Genomic DNA, 23,257 nt, shown 5'->3' on the forward strand with positions numbered 1-23,257 from the left:
ATGCTTGGTAGTCGTACAGACCTTCACATCTTCGACGCAGGTTCAGTCAACGGGACCCGTTATTGTGACGAGATTCTTCTTCCATATGTGCGTCCTTTTAGAGGCGCTATGGCTCCGCAGTTCCTTTTCATGGACGACAATGCACCATGTCATGGCACAGTAGCTGCCGAACAGCTCTTAGAGAGGGAGGATATTGAACGTATGGATTGGCCGGCACGATCTCCGGATCTCAATCCCATCGAGCACGTATGGGATTTTTCTAGGCATACGCTTGGCAGCTCGTACCTTACCACCAGTAACGATTCCGGAGCTTCGATTGGCGCTGCAAGACGAATGGGCAGCAATGCCTAAACAACTCATTGACACCCTTATTCTCAGCATGGGCAGACGCTGTGAATCCTGCCTAGCAGTCAGGGGAGATCATATCCCCTATTAAAGACCGGATGTTTCTTGCTGGACACCCATCACAGGTAGTTTCGGCCTTCAGTCGCATTGCGCTCCATGCTATGTTTTCAATAAAGCTTCTGATTTCTCTTTTAGTAAGTGTTGCTTACATTACTCATGTCCTTACGTATTGGGGATCTTACGGTATTAAATGTGTTGATTTGGAAAGCTTTTGTACAAAGTTATATTGAAAAAACCGTCTCGTCCTTAATTTTTGCACATCAGTGTATATTGGCGAGAGAAAGTAAAGTTCGCTTGCAATGTAGTATATTTGACTTCCACCTTGGCTACGTGCAGTGTATTCGATTTTCACCTTAGCTACTTATATCACGGCCGAAGGTCTAATTCAGTTAGTACTTTCTCTTTTCAGGTACGGTGCCAAAATATGTAGTATGTTCCTGTTATTACTTCCTTGTACGAAGTAAAAAGGAAGCATTGTTATCGCGAAAAGTTTCAGGCAACATATTTCAACCAAAATATCCATTTTGACCGTTATCGAATGCAATTTAACGATGTTCTTGCGTGATATCTGTACGTAAGGACAGAATAAAATACTCTTTTCCTTCAAAAAAAATTATAAAACTGCTTTAAAATTAATTCTGAAGAGAATTTTTCGTGGCGTCTGTACGAACGTATGTACGTACGTACGTACGTGCATGCGTACGTACCTATCTCGCATAACTCAAAAACGAGTAGCCTCAGAACGTTGAAATTTTGTATATAGGACTGCTATAACATGTAGATATGCACCTCGTATTTTGGTTGCAATCGGCCGCACCAAACGTATATAAATATATTTACATATATATCCACTCTCTTATCCGGCTCAGTGATCTCAGTTTCTTTACTCTTATATGTTTGTAAATTGTACATTTTTTGCTTTAAAAATGATTGAATTATGTTGTTTTTATCTTCCGGTTAAGGATTTTATGCCTTTAGCATATCTGTGTGCAATATTTTTAGAATTATCAGCAATTTTAAAGTTGTTTAATTGCCGCTAAGCCTGTTTTTAATGGCGGCCATTGATGTTTACATTTGAAACAGGAGACTAGTGGATTTGTTGCAAATTTAGCTTCCCAACAACAAAGATAACGCATTCATTTATTATTGCCAATTAAATCGTGCTTAATTCTTTCTGGAATTTTTTCGAGGAAATAAGTGTTTGAGATTTACTTCGTAATTTTTAATCTAGATATTTTGAGATTTTATGCATTTTTGCCTTCTCTTGAAGTGAGAACGGAATTAATTGAATGAGAAATACTCAATCGTCTGTGAAAAACTGTCTGTTTTTTGTTTTGTTTGCTTAATTTCTTTTATACATCATTCTAGCTTTATTATAGTATTTGAATAGACCATGTGGCAACGATTAGATTATTCTATTCTTTAAATGATATAAACTTTGTGCATTATGAGTTATAATATGAACGAAATATATAAGTTAACTATTATATAATTATTGGATTATATAACAGTTAACTTAGTTTACGTTATATGATTATTATATAAGTTAACTGTTATATAATTATTAGTACTGTTAAGTGAATCTAGCGCTGGAGTGTCGCTATGGTAAACAAATACTTGAGTGAATTTTAAAGAATGCATTTATTCTATTGTGGTTTATGCGCTGTCGGCGAAATAGATTTGATTCATTCCAATAAGTTTAAATGAAACACAAGAAAAAATGCGTATAATTTAATATTCCGTACAAGGAAGTCATGTGGTGTACACATCAGATTTTTTCTTATTGCCTAAATAGTGTTGCGTGCGTACGGGTTCGTTATGAAATGAATGCACAAGTCCGATGAAAAATAAACAAAAATTTATTATTATCACAACAAAAATGCTTAAATTTTCTCAAATTATCATGCAGTATTACAATATCTCTCAGTAGTTATCTTTCAACTACTCTAATGTCCAATAGAGGGTAATTCAAAACAGCTAAAGAACGCTAATGCGTGAATTCGCTACAATCAACAAAAGCAGTTTTCTAAACAACAAAACCTAAGCAACTACTACAAACTGAGATGTTTTCCTCCTTTTATAAGATTTTAAAATCACGCGCTAGAATTTTCCAGTACTTTCTCGAAATCAAAAAGAGATATTTATTTATTTAATGCTCGCGCTCTTGTATTTTCAATTTTCCTGCTTAGCTTTCTTTTAATATTCGTCACGCGCTGCACTGCGCGAGAAATAAAACCATTTAATTTATAATTGAACTAACATTAGCTTTTTAAATACCAAATTCGTAACACTGCTCCCTTCCCAAGGACTGCACGTCCTGGGCAGTACAATCCCTGGACAGGAAGCTAAACTTACAACTGTTGCATAAATGCATTAATAAGCATTACATTACAATAATGAACAACATGAACAATAAATGCAATAAATAAAACAAATCAAATGCTATCAAATACAAATCAAATGCTATCAAATACAAAATACAAATCAAATCAAATACACATTTAAAAACAAAAAGGACCATGGTCTTATACTATTTACAATTATTTACATTACGTACTATGGCCATAGTAATGAGCTAACCTGTCGTAATGAACGACTTTAGGTTTAGAGTTCGAAGACTTATGAATCCGAACCACGACGTCATTCAGCCTTTTTAGGACTGTGTATGGGCCATCCCAAGGTGACTGTAATTTCGGACAAAGTCCTTTCCGTCGAGTCGGATTCCACAACCACACCTTGTCTCCTTCGTGGAATTGATGTTCAGTAGCTCTTGTGTCGTAGCGGGTCTTCATCTTCTCCGTCGCCAAGTTGACTCGCTCTCGTGCAAAGTTGTGCATCACTTCAAACCGGGCCTGGAGATCTTGAATATATTCCTCAGACGATGAAGGAGCATCCGGAGGGCGACCAAACAATAGATCACAAGGCAGACGAAGGTAACGACCGAAAAGCATCTGTGATGGAGAATAGCCAGTAGTCTCGTGGACAGCACTGCGGTAAGCCAGTAAAAACAGTAGTAATTTCTTGTCCCAATCATCCTTTTGGTTTCTGGAAACCACTAATGAGAGGTTATTAAAGATGGTTCGATTGAGCCTCTCTACCATGCCGTCCGACTGGGGATGTAATGGCGTCGTTTGGGTCTTGTCAATGCCGAGTAGTTTACATAGTTCTTTGATTACTGCCGAAGTAAAATTCCTTCCCTGATCGGAATGTAACTGAAGAGGCACTCCGAACCTGGAAATCCAGTGCTGTATCATTACCTCAGCTACTGTGACAGCCTCCTGATCAGGAATAGGATAAGCTTCAGGCCACTTGGTGAAGTAATCAATGACAACGAGTATGTATTTGTTGCCATCAGCAGTTCGTGACAGAGGTCCCAGGATGTCAAAGGCGATACGTTCAAAAGGCGCCCCTACGTTGTAACGTTGCAGCTTGCCTCGGCTGCGTTTCCTCGGTCCTTTCCGACCTGCACAGGCATCGCAAGATCGGCACCACTTTTGCACGTCATCCTTTGCATTATTCCAGTAAAAGCGCTCACGAACTCTCTGCAAGGTCTTCATTATTCCAAAGTGACCTCCTGTAGGGCTGCAATGTAATTCTTTAAGGACATCAGGAATGCGGGATCTTGGAAGTATAAGTTGCCATCGGAACGTCTTCCCATCATCCGATTCGAATTTCCGGTATAAGACGCCGTTTCGAATGTGAAGTGAATCCCAGAGTGCCCAATATTGTTTGGTTGTAGGACTACAGATAGAAATGTCCTGCCAGGTAGCTTTTCGGTTTGGTGACTCCATTAAATCAATTATGGGTTTAATGTCGCGGTCTTCCAGCTGGTCTTTCCTGACTTCTTCACCACTCCACTGTTCTCGATCAGCCGATGTTGATGTTGTAATTTGTCTTGCGACGGGAGTCAGCAGCTCGTATTTCGCTTCGACCCTGGAACAATATCGGCAGCTTTCCGGGCAAGGTCGTCTAGACAGGGCGTCGGCGTTCCCGTGTGATGATCCCTTACGATTACGGATAGTGATGTCATATTCTTGGAGTCTCTGTATCCACCTGACTATTTGACCCTCAGGATTCTTGAAATTTAAAAGCCAGGCCAATGAGGCATGGTCCGTGCGGAGGAGGAATTTTCTCCCGTATAGATAATGATGGAAATGTTCTACAGCTTTGACTATGGCGAGCAACTCTTTCCTAGTAACACAGTAATTACTTTCCGTTTTAGACAGGCACTTGCTCCAGTAAGCTACTACACGTTCTTGGCCGTCTATTTCTTGGGACAAAACAGCCCCGACACTTTCATTGCTTGCGTCCGTGTCAAGAATAAATGGTCTGTCGAGCTGAGGATACGTCAGGATTGGAGCAGATGTTAAAGCTTCCTTTAAATTTTTAAATGCATTCTCGCATTCCTTTGTCCACAAGAATCTTTGCTTGCTCTCTGTGAGCTTGTGAAGGGGTCTTGCGATGGAAGAAAAGTCCTTCACGAATCTCCTATAGTATATGCAAAGCCCCAGGAAGCTTCTCAACTGATGGATGTTTTCGGGACGTTTCCAGAATTTAACGGCTGACACGTTTTCAGGATCCGTGCACACACCTTCTGCAGAGATGACATGTCCCAGGTAAGTCACTTCCTTTCGGAACAATTTGCATTTAGCGGGACTGAGCTTCAGATTGGCCTCTTTCAGTTTCTGAAGCAGCTCTCTAAGATTTTCTAGATGCTCTTCAAAACTCTTTCCGACGATGATGATATCGTCCAGGTATATCAGACAGGCTTCGTAGGAAAGACCTTTCAAAACAGTCTCCATAAGGCGTTCGAATGTTGCCGGCGCATTACACAGTCCAAACGGCACCTTGAATTGCCAAAGCCCTTGACCCGTAGTAAATGCCGCCTTTTCTCGGTCTTCAGGGTGTATTTCTACCTGCCAATAACCACTCTTTAAATCAAGTGTTGAGAACCACTTGCTTCCAGAAAGAGTGTCTAGAATGTCGTCATTTCTAGGAAGAGGGTAACTGTCTTTCTTCGTAACCTCATTCAACCGGCGATAGTCAAAGCAAAATCTTGTTGAGCCGTCTTTCTTTCTGACTAGGACGATGGGAGATGCCCATGGACTTGCTGAAGGCTCGATGACATTGCCTTCTTCCATATCCTTTAAAAGTGTTCGTACCTCTTCCTGTTTAGCAATCAGTAGACGTCTTGGATGTTGCTTGATCGGAGGATGATCGCCGGTATCAATTCTATGTTGTGTCAAACTGGTTCGACCCACGTCAGAAGACGAGCGGGAGAAAACAACTTGAAGATCTTTAATGACGCGATCGGCAGCATTCTTCTCTTCATCGTTTAATTGCGCATTCTGAAGTAACTCTGATGTAATGGTTTCTGAAGACACGGATTCTTGGATGTTACTCTTTCTTTCAACGGTGGTTGCTGGAGTACATGCTGTAACCACTTCACCTTTCTTAATAATTCTCACCTTCTCAGTTACATTGGCGACTCTCACCGGGATAACCGTTCTGGGTAGGTTGACGAGTGTTGAGGCTGCTAGTACTCCTTTTGGGCTATTACAGTTATTTGGATATTCTATGATGCCGTAGCGGAAATTTCTGTTTTCGGCTATGGATCCAGGAAGTAAAATTTATGTTCTTGCCGGTATTGTCATATTGTCTTGTGCTATGATTTTATGGACAGATTTAACTTCTTCATCTTTAACTCCAAATAACGCTATGTCCTCAGATGTAGAATGCAATTCGTTATTTTTAAAGTCCAAGGAAAAATTGTATTTCCTTAGAAAGTCTAATCCGAGTATGCAAGAATCAGTGATCTCTGCTACATATGCCGTGTGATGGTAAGCAGCACTTCCAAACGTGATGTTAACATTTACTTTTCCATCGATGTCGATCTTCTCACCGGACACAGTCTGTAGGGTAACGCAGGGCGGCGTCCAAATAAGTTTGCTTCGCAGTTATTGAGCCAAATCTTTTCGGATGATGGTAACGTTGGCTCCTGTATCTATCGTCATAATGCAGGGAACTCCATTAATATGTCCTATTATGGAAAGTCCATTACTACCGCCTCTCACTGCAGAAATCTGAAGCGCTTTAAACTGGGGCTTTTCATCATCTGGCAACCTCCGCCCCGCGAGATGGCCACTAATTAGTTTCCCTGCTGCTTGTTAGAAGCGGTCTTAACATCCGTACCCTGGGGTATTCTGCAGTTTCGTCGTATGTGTCCTTCAGTACCGCAGTTCCAGCACTTAACGGTCGGTTTCTTCTCACCAACATTCCGTCTCAAGGAGTTCAGTTGTTTAGTTAAATCGTCTATACGAGCGGTGACTTGATCCCCTGGCTCCTGGACTTAAGCAGCACTGACTGGGTGGCGGTCTCGACGAGTGTCTTGCTGGGCTGCCTCAAATTTCATGGCGTACACTAGAGCACTTTTTAAATCTTTTACATCCGCCATTCGTAGAGCTTTCTGTATTTCAGTATCCTGGATGCTGTCGATAAAGTATTGCAAGGACAGGATTTCCCTTGCTTCTGTCGGGCATTCCGAAAAGGCGAGATGGGACAGCCTTTCAACATCAGTGGCGAGCTCCTGAAGTGTTTCGGTAGGCTTCTGTTGACGAGATTTTAATTGGAGCCTGCTGTAGTCTTTTAACCCTTCTCCCCAAAGCGCAACTCCAAGGCGCCGGGCAGAGCTTCGAAATCTGACCTTTCGTTTTCGGGAAGAGTCTGAAGGATATCCGCTGCGTCGGCTCTTAAAGAAGCGGCGAGATGACAGGCCTTAGCTTGGGAATCCCATCCATTCGCATCCACCACGATAGAAAATTGTGTCTTATACACCTGCCAGGAGGTCTTCCCATCATATGTGGATAGCTTCAGAGGTGGACGAGCAGGCATCGGTAAGAATTTAAAATCATCACTCCTGCTCCCTGCCGACGCTACGAATTTCTTTAAAGTATCCATTTCTTTGGCAACTGCAGAAACTCTCTCATCAATTTGTTGTTCGATTTGGTATTGGACGGCACAAACTCTTTCTTCAATTCGTTCCTCCACAGCAGAAACTCTCCCTTCTATATGTTCTTTTACAGAAGAAACTCTTTCTTCTCTTTCTTCTTTCACCGAAGAAACTTTTTCTTTAATTTGTCCACCTTTATTTTCAACTGTGTCAGTTCTGCCTTCCATAGCTTCAAATTTATTTTCTATTATGCAGGTAATTTCTCTTTTCATTTCTTCTTGACCAGCTTGAACGGCTCTCATTTCGTCCTTCACGGATTCCTGGCCCAATTTCATTTCTTCCTTAACGGAGTCGACAGTCCCTTCCATCTTTCCTTGGCTAGATTTCATCTCTTCTTTAATTTCTTCTTTAAACGAGGCAAAGGCTGATATCAAATGCCTTAACTGCTCTTCCATCGCTCTTGTTATTGGCATTCAAATCCCACTTCTGACACCAAAAATTGTTGCGTGCGTACGGGTTCGTTATGAAATGAATGCACAAGTCCGATGAAAAATAAACAAAAATTTATTATTATCACAACAAAAATGCTTAAATTTTCTCAAATTATCATGCAGTATTACAATATCTCACAGTAGTTATCTTTTAACTGCTCAAATGCCCAATAGAACTTAATTCAAAACAGCTAAAGAACGCTAATCCGCGACTTCGCTATAATCAACAAGTGCAGTTTTCTAAACAACAACAAACTAAGCAACTACTACAAACTGAGATGTTTTCCTCCTTTTATAAGATTTTAAAATCACGCGCTAGAATTTTCCAGTACTTTCTCGAAATCAAAAAGAGATATTTATTTATTTAATGCACGCGCTCTTGTATTTTCAATTTTCCTGCTTAGCTTTCTTTTAATATTCGTCACGCGCTGCACTGCGCGAGAAATAAAACCATTTAATTTGTAATTGAACTAACATTAGCTTTTTAAATACCAAATTCGTAACAATAGGTATGCTTGAAGATGTATGACTTATATTTGTATGTAAGTTAGCTCCTTTTCGTTAATTCAGTGTTTTAATGTCTGTGAAGATTATTACTTTTTGTTATGCTTAAGTTAAGCAAAATTCTCCTATTTTATTAAATAAAGATTTCGTAGTTAATTTTTTTGATTCTTTAATGAAAACTGCGCCTGAGGAACTTACTCATTACGCCTTCAGTGCTAATGCACAAACCAACAAGAATACATTGTTTAGCGGGTGGGGTGCTACTTTGGTAGACGGTTGCACGGATTTTGGCGAGTTTTTGGCAATTTTTCTTTTGGCGAGTAATACGACTTATGGTAAACCCATTGCTGGATAAGTTATTTATGATAACCGATACTTTGTTGACATTTTATTTAAAAAATATTGCGTGTTATTATGCATAAATTCCGTGTTTTAAATATTATTTATGGCTTCTAAATATTAAAAATCAATTTAATTTTGCATTTTTATTTGAAATAAAAATTTTATTCTTTATCATATTTTATGAAATTTTATGCTGTTGATGATGTAATCAGTGACGTCACCTTACTTTTAAAGTAATTGGTTTTAATATCTATAAATTTAATCTAATGTTTTAAACATTATTTATGGCTGTTAAATATTAAAATACAATTTAATTTTGCATTTCTTTTTTAAAATGATTTTATTATGTATGATTATTTAAATAATTTTAATTCTAGGCGTGATGTAATCAACTCTCTGATTGGTTATAGAATATTTGTACATTAATGAGCTGTAATCAGCTCCCTGATAGGTTGCTGAAAATTTGTGCATTACCGCGCCATTTTAAAATTTAATTCATATCTTCGAATTCCTTCAAAAATGTCTCCTTCAAAGATGAATGTTGTTTTTGATAAGTACCAAGAATTTTTGGTTTCGGAATCAAAAAATTGTCCTTTGAGACCTTATTCTCGCCAGCCTGGCTTTCCTAATCAAAGATTTATTTATAAATTCTTACAAGGGTCAGAGGAAATTTATTTTAAATTTTTGGAGGAAACGTCGCTAATTGTTTCTTCAATGAAGTGCGAAAATGTAGATCACAGACGAAGACCGTTAGAAGAGCCGATTCTGAGACGGCCGTATATGATATTGTGGTCATGTTGGAAGAAATAACCGCTGTAACGATAAGAAAATTATTAGACATTCCTCCTTTTTTACCGACAATAAACTAATTGCTGTCATTTTAGCTCTAGTGTACGAAGCGTTCTTATTTACTTATTTTAAAGTATTTAATTTAAGTAATATTTTAATTCTTTTAAACGTTGGTATGATGGTTTTTAATTCGATATTCAATTTACGTAATATTTTAATCCGATTAAACGTTGGCGCAATGTTTTTATAGTGGTATTTTTATTCTATTTCTATGCTATATGAAAGTAATAATTTAACCTTTCTTTAGTATTTTATACTCGTAGTAAATGTATTTATTCTATAATATATATATATATATATATAATATATATATATATATATATATATTATATTCTATATAACGTATTTTAAAGTATTTAAATTTAGTAATATTCTAATTCTTTTAAATGTTGGATGATGTTTTTTTATTTCTATATTCAATTTCAGTAATATTTTAATCTAATTAAACGTTGGCACAATGTTTTTATAGCGGTGTTTTTATTCTCTTCTTTGCTATATGAAAGTAATAATAACCTTTAGTATTTTATACTCACAGTAAATGTATTTATTTACACTTGCCTGCCATCTTAAAAAACGACATTTTCAACAAAAAAATTAATCCATTATTTCTAACGATATTTATTTTTTTTTTAAGTTTCGAATACTTTACTATGCGTAAAAACAGCGTTTTTTAAGATGGCTGACGTTTGTAGAAATCGCGCCAACAATTGCGCCAGCATAAATCGCCAAAAATCCGTGCAACCGTCTACCAAAGTAGCACCGCGGGTGGATAACCACTTGTGCATTTCCCTCTTTCAATAAGGTTAGTTTTCTCCTTGTATACTGATGTGATCTTTTGAATAAAACCATCTTTTAGTTTCACAGTTGAAAACGTTCAATAATTCAACTGAATGAATCAATGAACTTGGTGTCAACAATAATATAAGTGCAAAGAAAATATGTGTTATATCCTTTTATTTACTTTATACTTGCGAAACATAATTATTTACATCATAATAAATTTTATCTCTGATGCAGAGAACATCTTGCTGTTGTTTAAGGGAAAAAACATTTAAGTAAATGAGTAACTTTTTAAACTATGAAGTAATTTTCTTTAAGTCTTAAGCTTAGAAATATGGTGAATTCTATTAATGTTAAGGATTTAAATGACTAGTTTCCATTTAAGTAGGCTCGGAACATATTATATTTCTATTTCCTAGAATTTGTGATTCTTGGATTTCATGCTTTAAAATGCTTAATATGCAATCATAATTTTGAAAAAAAATTGAAATTTAAAAACTTTAATAAAAATTTTTAATTCGAATTAAATAAACTGAATTTTAAAAATTGCTTTTGTCATATGAGCAGTTAGAATAAAAACAAATAATATTTGACGTATTTTTTGAATTTATGGAACTAACACGAGCAAAATTGAATTTCTTTTTTAAGTTTTTAAAAATGTTTCCTAAGAATTTTCACATTGTGTTTGAATTAAGCTCTGAATTTAAATTTTTATAAACTATTAGATTAAAAAATCTTACTTACAGTTTTCTATTCTTTTCGTTTATTTATCGTTATGGAACAACAGAAAAAGTTTTTATTTTATTCAATTACTATATACAAATCAAATGACTTCTAAGCAATTTCACTGTCAATACATCATCGCGTACAATTTAAATTACAAAACATTTTTCTGAGGTATAAGAAACGTTCCTAAAAAGAGAAACGTAGAAACATCATTTATAGCTAAAACAAACATTGAAAAGGAAAGTGCAAATCAAAGGAGTCCTGGAAAGAAAACGGTAAAAAAGGAAATGAAAGAGGAACTGCTTAAATAGGCCCGAAATAAAAATAACAGTTCTATCAAAAGTCACTTCCGAAAACTGGTAAGGTACACTGTATCACGAGGTAAAATGCCTGGATGCGCGAAAATTTAAAACATCAAAGAAAAATATAATAAATGAAATGAAGTGGAAACAAAAGCTGTAGGTTTTTTTTAATAGGAAGTTGAATAAATTAGATATATTTTTCAGTATAAGTAAACACAGTATAGAGAATGCAATAAATTGAATTCTTATGTTGCTGTCCTTTTGCTATTTTTGATTAACAATTTTGATTGATGGCTTTCAGGAAGTCTTCCAACGTTATCAATCTTAAAATTGAGTTTTTAGACATTAAAATCATTATACTGTGCGTCAAACTGAACATTTAGCAGATAAAATATTGTAATAAGCAGTTTATTAAATGTTGTTTGCTAATATACGCTTTAGATTAAATGTTTGCAAATGTATGTTTTAAATTCAGCATTAAGGTGCATTTATCATGGTTCCAGTCACACGATTTTGAGCTTTAATATGCTTCTGTGCCCAGTTTCACTTACTTTAAGGAAATAAAGGCAATCATGGAAATTCATGACTTCACTTCTGATGGCAGGATTCCAGTGGAAATTTGAGGAATTGATGCTCTGAATTATGATAAATTTTATCTTAAGCTTTTTTTTTTCTTGCTTTGAAACATAAATCATTTACACCTTTGCTAGTATTTGAACTGCGTATCTTCCATTTACTAGCTGGCCGTGTTTACCGTGTATACTACGGAAGTATGTAGGAGGACATGGCGTAAGACATGGTTTGTATGAGATTGCGATGCTTATTTTCCATTGTTGTGGTCAGTACATATTAATTAAAGTTGTTTTGTCGCCTGTTCTCCATTGTTATTCAGAGTCTCTGTTAGGTCCTTAAAAAGCATTTCTGCGCGAATTTGATAATCACTTTGTACTTTCTACATCAGATATGCCCAACCCGTCTTTCGTGAACATGGCTTGTGTGAGCTTTTGAATGTAGCTCATATTGCACGTTTGGTCCTTTCTGAGTCTTATGAAGTCATATGCTAATAGTGGATGTCTTCTTTAGCATTAGAAGGTACAGAAGGGATCCTGGGCCTACTCTTATTATGATACAGTCTTTTTCGAGATAAACTGTTGTTATAACTCTTCGGAACTCCTTCAAGTTTAGAGCAGCACTTTTGTTGTCAGCTTTGTGGATTATCCATGTACTCAACACTGTTATATCAAGTGAAAGAATAAAAAGTGACCAGTGCCACTTTTCCAACGAATTTTAATTTCATATAATCCAGTCTACCAGTCATGGTAATTCATATCGCCGATATGTATGTTGTAAGAATTTATCAAATTAGGCATCTTCACGTTAACTTTCCTTTGTTTCCCCTTATTCGCCTCTTCACATCAAAGAATGAATATAAAGTGCTACTATTTGGAGCAACAATGATAGTACTATTGTCATTCTATCGCACCAGGAAAATCTCAGAATTATTGTCAAATGCAAAACCAGACCTACCTCCTTTTTTCTTCCGCATAGATTTATTCTTCTAGAGGACACTCCTGGTTTATCTGATTTTATCGTATGGTTGCTCTGGCTTGAAAACCCTGTTTACCAAGACTTTTCAAAAACTCAATACTGGTAAAAGGTTTATCAAAATGTAAAGTGTAGCTTCAAGGATTCTTAATATTCTCTGACATTTTCATCACAAACAGGATACCAAGAGAAGTATCATTTCTCGCATCAGATTCTTTACCGCTTTAGACAGAAAAATCCTAACAATATCCCTCGCTTCCACAGAAAGCCCAAAGTTTATATCCAAAACGTTGGCTTGCCTCGAATGAACCGTTTCAGACTATTCCTACCGTAGTGCATTATAATAATTTCATCAATGCTTAGATTTGCTGAGAAGTGTCCGAACTTCATAAAATTATTACTGAATATGGCAAACAGAAGTTTTAATTTGAAGGATCGATCCTAGGGTGCTGACTTACAGTTCCGTTGCCCACAAAGTGTAAATAAGGTCTCAACCTTTGGAAGCGGTTTTCTTGACATGGCATTTTTCACCGGGGTAATGCCAAGTTCTGCAGTATTTGACCAGTAAATACGTTCTCAGATATTAGAATGATAACAAAGTTTTATAAAAACACATATTTCGTTAGCTGTGGTCAAGTAATCGTGTTCGTGTTTTACATCTGTTGCATATCGCACAGTTTCCTTTACTACAAGATCATAAACTTCATTGGAATAAGACTGCTCAAAAAGCTTTGATGGACTTGTATCTTTCAATGCAGTTTCCTTCTGCTGGAGAAAATCACTTGCAGTTGATTCATCATGTATTTTGCATTTTATATACTGTGGTGATTTATTCTTTGTCCAAGAAAATTGTTGTCTTTTACCTTTTTTTTTTCCGCTTTGATGTCATAACACTAGAGCTTGTGGACGTTTCTGGCTGAAAACTGGCTCCAGTTTTACCGCCAGAGACCCAGGAATGTCGTTTTAGAATAATCTCACCAGTATTTACTTTATTCTCATCCCCCATCATCATCGTCAGTTAGTTCATTGTCATCTGGTGGTAACACAGCAATTTCAAAATCGGTCTCATTTGAATCTAAACTTTTGAATAATTCCAGTGCTTCTTCTAACTTCAGAAACCTTTGCGTTGACATAACTCAGCAGGGAAAAAGCACTAAGGAGGAAGTCTTGTTTTTTACTCTTGCTTATAAGGTGAGAAATAATGTCAATTGCATTGCGTATTGCCCCGCGGTCCAATTTAGATTTAGAGGGCAGTTAAAAATAATACTCTAAAACTTATCTAATAAAAATAAAAATTTAACTAATCACCAAGATGGTAACGGAAGAGTACTTTTACACAATATATGCCCAGCCAAGTACAGAAAACAAATTCTGCAAACTAAAAAAAAAAAAAAAAAAAAAAAAAAAAAAAAAAAAAAAAAGCGAGGATTAAAGAGTTTCCAGACGGAGGAGGAGGGAGCGAGATACTAAATTAGGCTATCAGAAGTTTATATATACCCTACGTGTTATCTGGCAAAACATTCGCACCAAACTAATATTGATTTCTACACGTTGTCCTTTAAATAGAACAATGTGATAAATGGGTAAATCGTTAGTTTTAATATATCTTAATGATTTTGTAGTTACCCTAATTATGTCATCATATGAGGAAAAAAAGGAAGGAAAGCACCTACAATTTTACTTTTAAACAATGAATGGGAAGAGAAATATTTTTTCATAAATTTTAACAAATGTCCTACTGTCCTACATACATAATTTCGGGTTCTTAGCAGTAATACCCAGAAATAGTTAAAACTTCGAATAAAGATATTATCACAATATATGAAATTGTATAAATAATATTAATGCAAAAACAAAATATTATATAAAGTAAGCAAATGTATAAATGTGACACGAAATTCTTTCTACATAGGGTCGATTAGGAGAAAAACTCTTCTGCACTAACATACATAACAAGCAACATTAAAATCATCTCTTATTAATTACGATGCTGTGCAAATATTCATACCTGTCAAGTAGAAATATTGTAAATTAAATACATTTTGATATGTTACTAACTAAAATAAAAAGTAAATTGTTAAAAAGTGCGTTTACGTCTTTGAAATACAGCCTACTTACAGATTTTTAAGAAAGAATTATCTGAGAGATGGATTAAATATGTTATGGCTAATGGCAGCACTCTGGAAAGTATCCAGGTCCCATCGTTGATAAATGATATGGTAGAGTAGTACAACATGTTGCAGTTTTAAAGATTCGGTTAAAATCGCAACGAATACAAAAAAGCAGTAAAGAAGTGTAAATTCATTAGGTTATTTTGAAAATGAGTGAAAAAGTGAGTGAAAAATGAATTTGAAAATCAGTGAAATGTTTGAAAACGTGAAAAATGAGCCCTCGCCGGGACTCGAATCTGGACCGCACATTTAAAACTTTTTGTGATCTATTTACTCTCGCATAATAAGAATAGGTTTTCACTCAAATTGCAATAAATAGCCGATATTATACTTTCATTTAGGAATTTGTTAAAATCAGTAAGTAGATTTTGACATTGTTAGTACAGATACGAAGAAGCAACTTCTCTCGAAAATATATAATTTTTATTAGGAAGTACGTTCTCTAGTGATTTACCACAGGTAATTACCACAATGTATATTAGATTTTATTAATTTAATAATATAATTTTTTTAGAAATGGGCAGCATATCATATATGCGTGTATTTAGCCTTTTTTAACATAAAAATCATGAAACGCTTTGTAAGATATTAAAAAGAAGTGTTAATCGTTTTCAGGGTTTCTAGTTTTTTTTTTTCTTTTAGTTATACGGTTGCTTGGCTATGATAACGAAAAAAAACTTAGTTTTGTATTTGTGATTTTTTTTTCTGAAATGTCCCGGTTTATTCGTTTAAATTAAACTCACAGTTGCAAATTAATGAGGTGGAAAACCACATTTCCAGGCTGTCGAACAACCTGAGGGTTTTAAGTATTACAACATGTTGAAAAAAAGATTAAATCAGAAGCCACAGAGATAAAAGCATTATATGGAATCTCCTTTCTGAAAAACAGAGCCGCTTTTACAATCAATTAAGTTTCATCTAGTAATGCGTTTCACGTGGGGGAAGAAGAAAGTGTATTTAACTCGTTTTCATACGCCATAACCTTTGGTTAAATGAACCATTCACATTCCGCTTAATTCTCTCTGAAGATCTAAATTATTAAGATTTAAATCTTTACAAATGAGAAGATAATAATTCAAATATATTTTACTTACCCTATATGTGAAGAGAGCCAATAGAAATGTGGTAAATTTAGAAGAAATTTAAAATGTAATTTAACCAAATGTCAAAAAATAAGTTTAGAGAATGATTTAAATTATGGCTTCTGGTTTCAAGTGCAAATAGTATGCTACTGTGGGAAGAAATGGGGAATGGTATTTTGAAACTGAAACTTCGTATTCTTATTACAAATAAAAGTCAAGGTTATATCATTAGCTAAGATGATGCTGAACACGCAGCTGCAATATGAGATTTGCATTTGCAATCGCCCATGCTGCCACTGATCATTGCCCATACTGGCTAGTGCTCCGGTAGTAACTGATCGTTGTCCAAAATGATCTTTACAATGGAAAAATATATTTTATTGCCCTCGAGTACCTGTTTATGATGGGCGTGCCCATGTAGGAACTTTGGGCAATGAAATGGCAGATAATTTGGCAAAAGAGGCAGCAAATGGTACTACAACAGCAATAACCTATTTACCAAATCCAATATTACTTTTAAAATCAAGACATGAATGAGACTTAATTTTTCAATGGAAGCTCATGTGGTCACAAGATAATATGGGCAGACGAACTTTTATGTTTCTAACCAAACCAACACGAAATTTAGTTACAAAAAATAATGCAATAACATATCTTCTAACAGCACATGGACCCTTCATTTCGTATCATTTTTGTTTCGGCTTGTATCATACAGACAACTACATATGGGGATCAACAGGAACCATAGGTCATTACCTGTTTGAATGTCCAATCACTAAAGACCTGCCCTTTTGTCCTTTCACAAATAAATATGCCTAAGGATAGTTTAAACAACTACTCAGAAGTAAGACTCTACGTAAAAAACTTCAAAATTTAATGGAATATCTAATAGAAAATTGGTGATAATCTAAAGGTAGCATAAAGTAAGGCATCGCAATTCCACATCAGCATTATTTCGACAGAATTAGCATCAATTTAAGGCAGCACAACTTCAATCAACAAATATGAAACTTACTCCAAACTAACTATAAACTTTATTAGAGCTTTATCAGAACTTACTTCAGACTATTAACTTCAACAGATAAATAAATTTTAACAGACTTATGAACTGTGAACTATTATTACATTTCAACAAATCATCAAAATCCTATATTATTTATTTATTAATATTTATATGAATTCTGTCACTGTTAAAATTATGTATACACAAAAATAAAATTTTTATTGTAATACAAAATGAGTGAGCAATAAAGCTGAAAGTCTTCATTGGCGAAACAGCTGCTCACCCAGTAGTCTCCTGTCCTCCTGTTTATAATGGGAAACAAGAAACCAAAATGTCTTGGAAAAACTAGTCGCAGCGCTTTCAAAAGCTGGGCTGAACAGCCGACATGCTAAAACTCCTGTTGAACGGCAGTCCTCTTATCGATAAAAAAGTATCTGTATTTATGATGATCAAAGGAACATTTGTTGGAAACGTAAGAACTCTGTCCGTCCATTAAAGTGGTAGCAACTGTTTCATTCTCAAGATATTAATTGCGCCGACAAAGAAATCATTTCTTTTCTCTTATGCTATTAAGATTAGAACATATTCACCATTCCTTGTAGAATAAAAAAGAATTGATCTTTTAAGTGAGTCTAATTTTCTTGGTTAACCGCCCATTGTTTTGCTTAATCACACTTCTGATTATGTGGTTCTGACTCCAGCTTAAAGCAGGTGTTTTGATCTAGTTACTGCCCTTAGCTTCTTATGAAAAATTATCTTTGAAATATTGTCCTTGTAACAAGTGTTGGAGGCTACTATTGAAGTCATCAAGAAACATCATCATGCAAGGCGTCATCTAAAGGTTTGACCTAACTTCTATTCTACGCTAGAAACCAGCTCATTAGCCTGAATATCGTGAATTCGCCTGAACGAGCTGGCATTTTAAAGAAAGGTTTTCATAGTTTTCTCCATGTGTAACATGGATACAAGCCAATTTTCCTTAGAAATTGCTTCCCGAAGACATTCCTTTCCTTAGGCAGACAGCCATCGAGTGCTTTGTCATAATCAAATAAACCAAAACTATAAGTTTTGCTTTTTGGACAATTTTATAGTAGTTGATATCTAACATCTTCCGTACTTTAGAACATTTTTGTCAAAGCCTGGGTGTGTAGGAAGTTACAAAGCCCATCCAGGACTCTGGAGTCTTGAATCTGTGACTCTCTTGCTTCCCGAAGACATCCCTTTCCTTAGGCAGACAGCCATCGAGTGCTTTGTCATAATCAAATAAACCAAAACTATAAGTTTTGCTTTTTGGACAATTTTATAGTAGTTGATATCTAACATCTTCCGTACTTTAGAACATTTTTGTCAAAGCCTGGGTGTGTAGGAAGTTACAAAGCCCATCCAGGACTCTGGAGTCTTGAATCTGTGACTCTCTTGCTTCCCGAAGACATCCCTTTCCTTAGGCAGACAGCCATCGAGTGCTTTGTCATAATCAAATAAACCAAAACTATAAGTTTTGCTTTTTGGACAATTTTATAGTAGTTGATATCTAACATCTTCCGTACTTTAGAACATTTTTATCAAAGCCTGAGTGTGTAGGAACTTACACAGCCCATCCAGGACTCTGGAGTCTTGAATCTGTGACTCTCCTTTTCTTTGTCCTTCCAATTATCTTACTGCGGCGGGAACAAAACGTGGCTTTTTTACGTCACATTAAGTTCATCAACTTTTCTCAATAATGATAGGAAGAAAAAATAAAACTGATGATTCAGTGCATGTTTGCCTCTCTTCGCCTGTAATATAATTACGCAAGAAATAACATCACATTATACAGAGTTCAGAAGAGCAAAAAGAGTGGTTTAAAAGTGGGACTTTTCTACATAAAAATTCTGCTAGTTTTTATTTTTTTATTTTAATCATTTATTTTGTAGACTATGAAGATAGCGTCTAACGTTTAGGTACAGGAATTTTACAGATTTTAGCCTGGTGAAGATAATACTATTTATCAAGTTTTTAGTAAATATCTAATGCAATAAATTACTTCTTCAGCTTTTCAAAGTAACAACAATACTTAGATTAAGTAACAGAGTAGAATGTGCAGCATATATAAAGGCATAAAATGGATAATTTTTCACAGTCCAGGAAATTTTCTCAAATAGGAATAGTAAAAGTAATAATTAAAAATATGTCATCCAGATGCCATTAAAGTTTATGTTACCACTAATAATATAAGTTCCAGGCAAACCAATTTCTTGCATTTTGTTCAGGCATTGCACCTTCTCCATACACTTCACAATTCTCTCGGGTAGCTTCTGCAGCATTGGCGCCTCGATTAAACGCAAAAAGAAAAAGGTGTAGAAAATGCTTATTTTTGTCGACCTGACATTTCATTTTAATAATTTGAACAATAACAAAAATTAGCTCAGACAAAAAAAATCAAATACGCCATCTTGTAAAGGGAAAGATTCTCTTTCGAATAACACAAAACATTATGGTGTGTGTGTATTTAATTATGGCAAAGCACACAAGGGCTATCTGCCTAAGGGGACAAAACATTATGCCAATACATTTTATTTTTACAGCGTAATTTTAAACATAGCATAAACGTAAATTACTTATGTTTCAACCCAATAAAAAAGCAATGCTATACTTTTGCTATGAAAAACTCCTTGCAACAAGTAATCAAGGAAAGAACACATAGAAAGATAAACTTTGGTTAAAAAAACATAGTAGCTAAAAGTAAACCTGCCGAAACTGTCAAAATGTAGCTAAAATGTGAAAATTATCAGATATCTTGTATAGATAATATGATAAAAACTGTCGATGCAAATACTACACGTTTTAAGTTTTACAATTAGTTAAAGATTTTAACATATGAAATTGACAACAAAAAAAAAATGCTGAAAGATTTCAATTTATTACAGATTTTATATTACGCCCAAAGGAACGTTTTTTACATTTACACACATACACGTTTCAAGAACATTTGAGCCAATGTCCGTTTAGGCTAAAAATATTAAAAAAAAGCTTTACTTCAAAATTTCCGATAGACAGTCTTGCGCGTTGGAGGTAAAAATACATTTTTGAGTACTGTTGCAACTGCTCGCTTTGATATCATTGAGTTTGCCCATCAAAAATTTGTTAAAAATTTGCAAAATATGAAATACACAATAAAACCAATTCGAAATTCGGGCTTTCATGTGCCCGTGTTCTGATGAATGATTACGTTATTCAAGGTTTGATGGTTCTAGGCATTGTATTTTTACAATGCGAGAAGCATACATACATTCATGCGGATTCTTCATTATTTTATATCTTTAAATATAACACAGGGCATCAATTTAAAAGGGGGTACACAGTGAAACACCATTAATAGTGAAACGACGCAGGATGCTATTTCGAGACTAATAACTCTTGTAGGCTAACGCTCCAAATGAAAATACGGTGAAATTATAAAGTATTTCTTCCGCCTTCTTAGCATGCCTTCGTAGTGTAGTGGTCAGCACGGTGGGCGCGCATTCCAGAGGTCCGCGATTCGATTCCCGGCGAGGAAGTTTCTCATTTTTCATCTCTCCTGCTTCGAAATAACTTAATGTCTCTACAAAATGAATAATATTTTTAAAGATTTTATGCTTGTCATTGAACATCGCAAGTCACCAATCTGCTCTTGGACAACTCTGCCAACAAAATGTTCTTTTTCTTTTTAGCTTTATTAAGAAACATCACTTTCCTCGTACTTATTTCATACGATTCAATAGCAAAATTACAAAGATTTTGGCAGCACTGCGCATATTTAAAATTTTAGATACGTCATTTAGTGTTGACGTATATTTTTCTATTTTTTCAGGCTTTTCTCAGTTCAGTATATCAACGTTCTTTTTTGTTAGTAAGATGACTTTCAAAACTTTGTTTTGTCTTTTGATTATTAACGTTTTGGGTGTTTAACTATATTTTTTAAGTATCACGTTCTTTATACTTACGCCACATAAACTTCAACAGAAAAAACCCAAAATAATTAAAAACAGCAGGGCTTTATAGAGTTTGCCATATTATTTGTTTAAAAATTAGCTGCTTCCGTTAACAGTCACTTAAAATAATTATCATAAGAAAGAAAAATCATATTATGATTTTAATGAGTCCATAATGTAATTTCATAAAAAAATTAACATTTTTCATTAAAAATTTCATTATTTTTAATGCATTTTTATCTAAATCAATAATATTAAAATGTAGAGAAATAGTCTTAAGAATTGTATTTGTTGCTTTTAAATATTTTAGTTTGTTACTCATTATCCTTCCATGTTAAATTTGAAAGTAAATATCTTGGACTTTACTAATTGGCAATACGCTGGGGCTTGGAAAATAAAAATATTTTATTTCCAGCAGTGACAATACACTTCTTTCAAATAGCCGAGTTAGATGATTAAAACCTGAAAACTGAAATATCTTATATTTTGCCGAATGACAATAGTGTAGCTCCCTGGACATGAAAAATATTTTATATTGCCGTTTCGCATTTTGAAATCGCCGTGTTTGTGAATCGAAAGTTACCTGAAATGAAGTAAGGGCTACTTTCCGAAACTTCGAAATATGTATGTATGTTATATTTGCTGTATTTGCATTCTTATGGCTGGCAGAACTCAAGTCCGTACTGATTAACCTTGTCGATTATTGCGTTAATATTGCTGTGAATGTTGTGATGCTTAATGAGGATTCTTTTAAATTCAATTTCGATATTTGTAGGATGCATGATATGATGGTTGTAAGTCAGCGGGCAATGAAACAAGTATTCACCTGCATCACCTATTTCCTCACGTGACCGTTGCTGGCAGATTTCTCTTGTGGAAGTATGTGGGGAAGGGGCCGTTCCCTAGATGCCTACATGGCTGCCTATGTTGCTTTTGATACGTTGCATTTACCTACACTGCGGTCTTGAAGTTAGTATTTTCACTCTTATGGCTCACAGAAGTCACGTTGGTACTGATGGAGCTTGTCGGTACGGTATTTATACGGTAAGTTCAGATAAGGCACTTTATTTAAAAATCCCCTTTTTAGACGAATGGACTTGCTTACTGCTATGGGGGGGGCATACAGAATGCATTCTTTTCTCGAGCTGAATTGCGGTGAACTACAATTCATAACCACGTATACACATGACCGTTGTTGACAGATTTTTCTTGTGGAAGTATGTGGGGAAGGGGCCGTTTCCTAGATACCTAGATGGCTGCCTATGTTGCTTTTGATACGTTGCATTTACCCACGCTGCGGTCTTGAAAGTAGTATTTTCACTCTTATGTCTCACAGAAGTCAAGTTGGTACTGATGGAGCGGTACAATTTAGTCAACAGGGTCTTATGCTTCTCACCAATAAACACAATCGATAAAATTCTCCCGATAAAGTTGGGGACTTCTCACCAGTAAAGGCGAGGAAAATATAAAAAATTATGCATTTACCCGTGCATTTCTGAGGTTGTAAGTGATTCTAGCAACTGCGAAATCCGTAGTTTGGATCTCGGTGAAGACGCAATTTACTTTACCTCTTTCCTGTTTTCAAAAATCCTGTCCTTCCTCGGTACACATTCAAGACTATTCCTATAAAAATTGAAGTTATTTCATTTGTGCTCTGAATGCATGCGTTTCTAATATAAGTATTTTAAGATATTCTGCCGAAAGCTGACAATATCTGGATAACTTGGACGAATCAGGTTTTGTTTATTTCGTTACCAGAGATTCAACGACGCAGAACACGCAGAAAGCTCCACAACATTGTCTTATTTCTTCCCGCTTGATTCAACTCCTTAAATGTTGTTTATAGTATTTCCATTTTCGCATAATTACGCTTCTCTACGTGACTTTTTCAGGTTAATTAATACAATTTTCTCCTTTTTTTCCCGTCTCAATAAAAGTTTTCTTTGTAGTTGTCCTTTTTTCTTTTCTGTTCTTTGCTACTGTTAAACCTCCGCGAGTTTGGTGACAGCTTCCTTCTTTTGTTTCCTTCTCCTTTCTTTTTCTTTTGTAATTCAGTTTCACTTTCTGTTTCTGTCCGAAATTTCCTATATAGACTTTCTTGGAAAAAAGTGAACGATTCTTGATTGAATGATGTCATCTATTTGTTTCAAGCGTTAAG

Source organism: Stegodyphus dumicola, chromosome 1 (genome assembly GCF_044657685.1).
Source record: "Stegodyphus dumicola isolate Sdum_Otavi_A_Nest chromosome 1, ASM4465768v1".
Lineage (NCBI taxonomy): Eukaryota > Metazoa > Arthropoda > Arachnida > Araneae > Eresidae > Stegodyphus > Stegodyphus dumicola.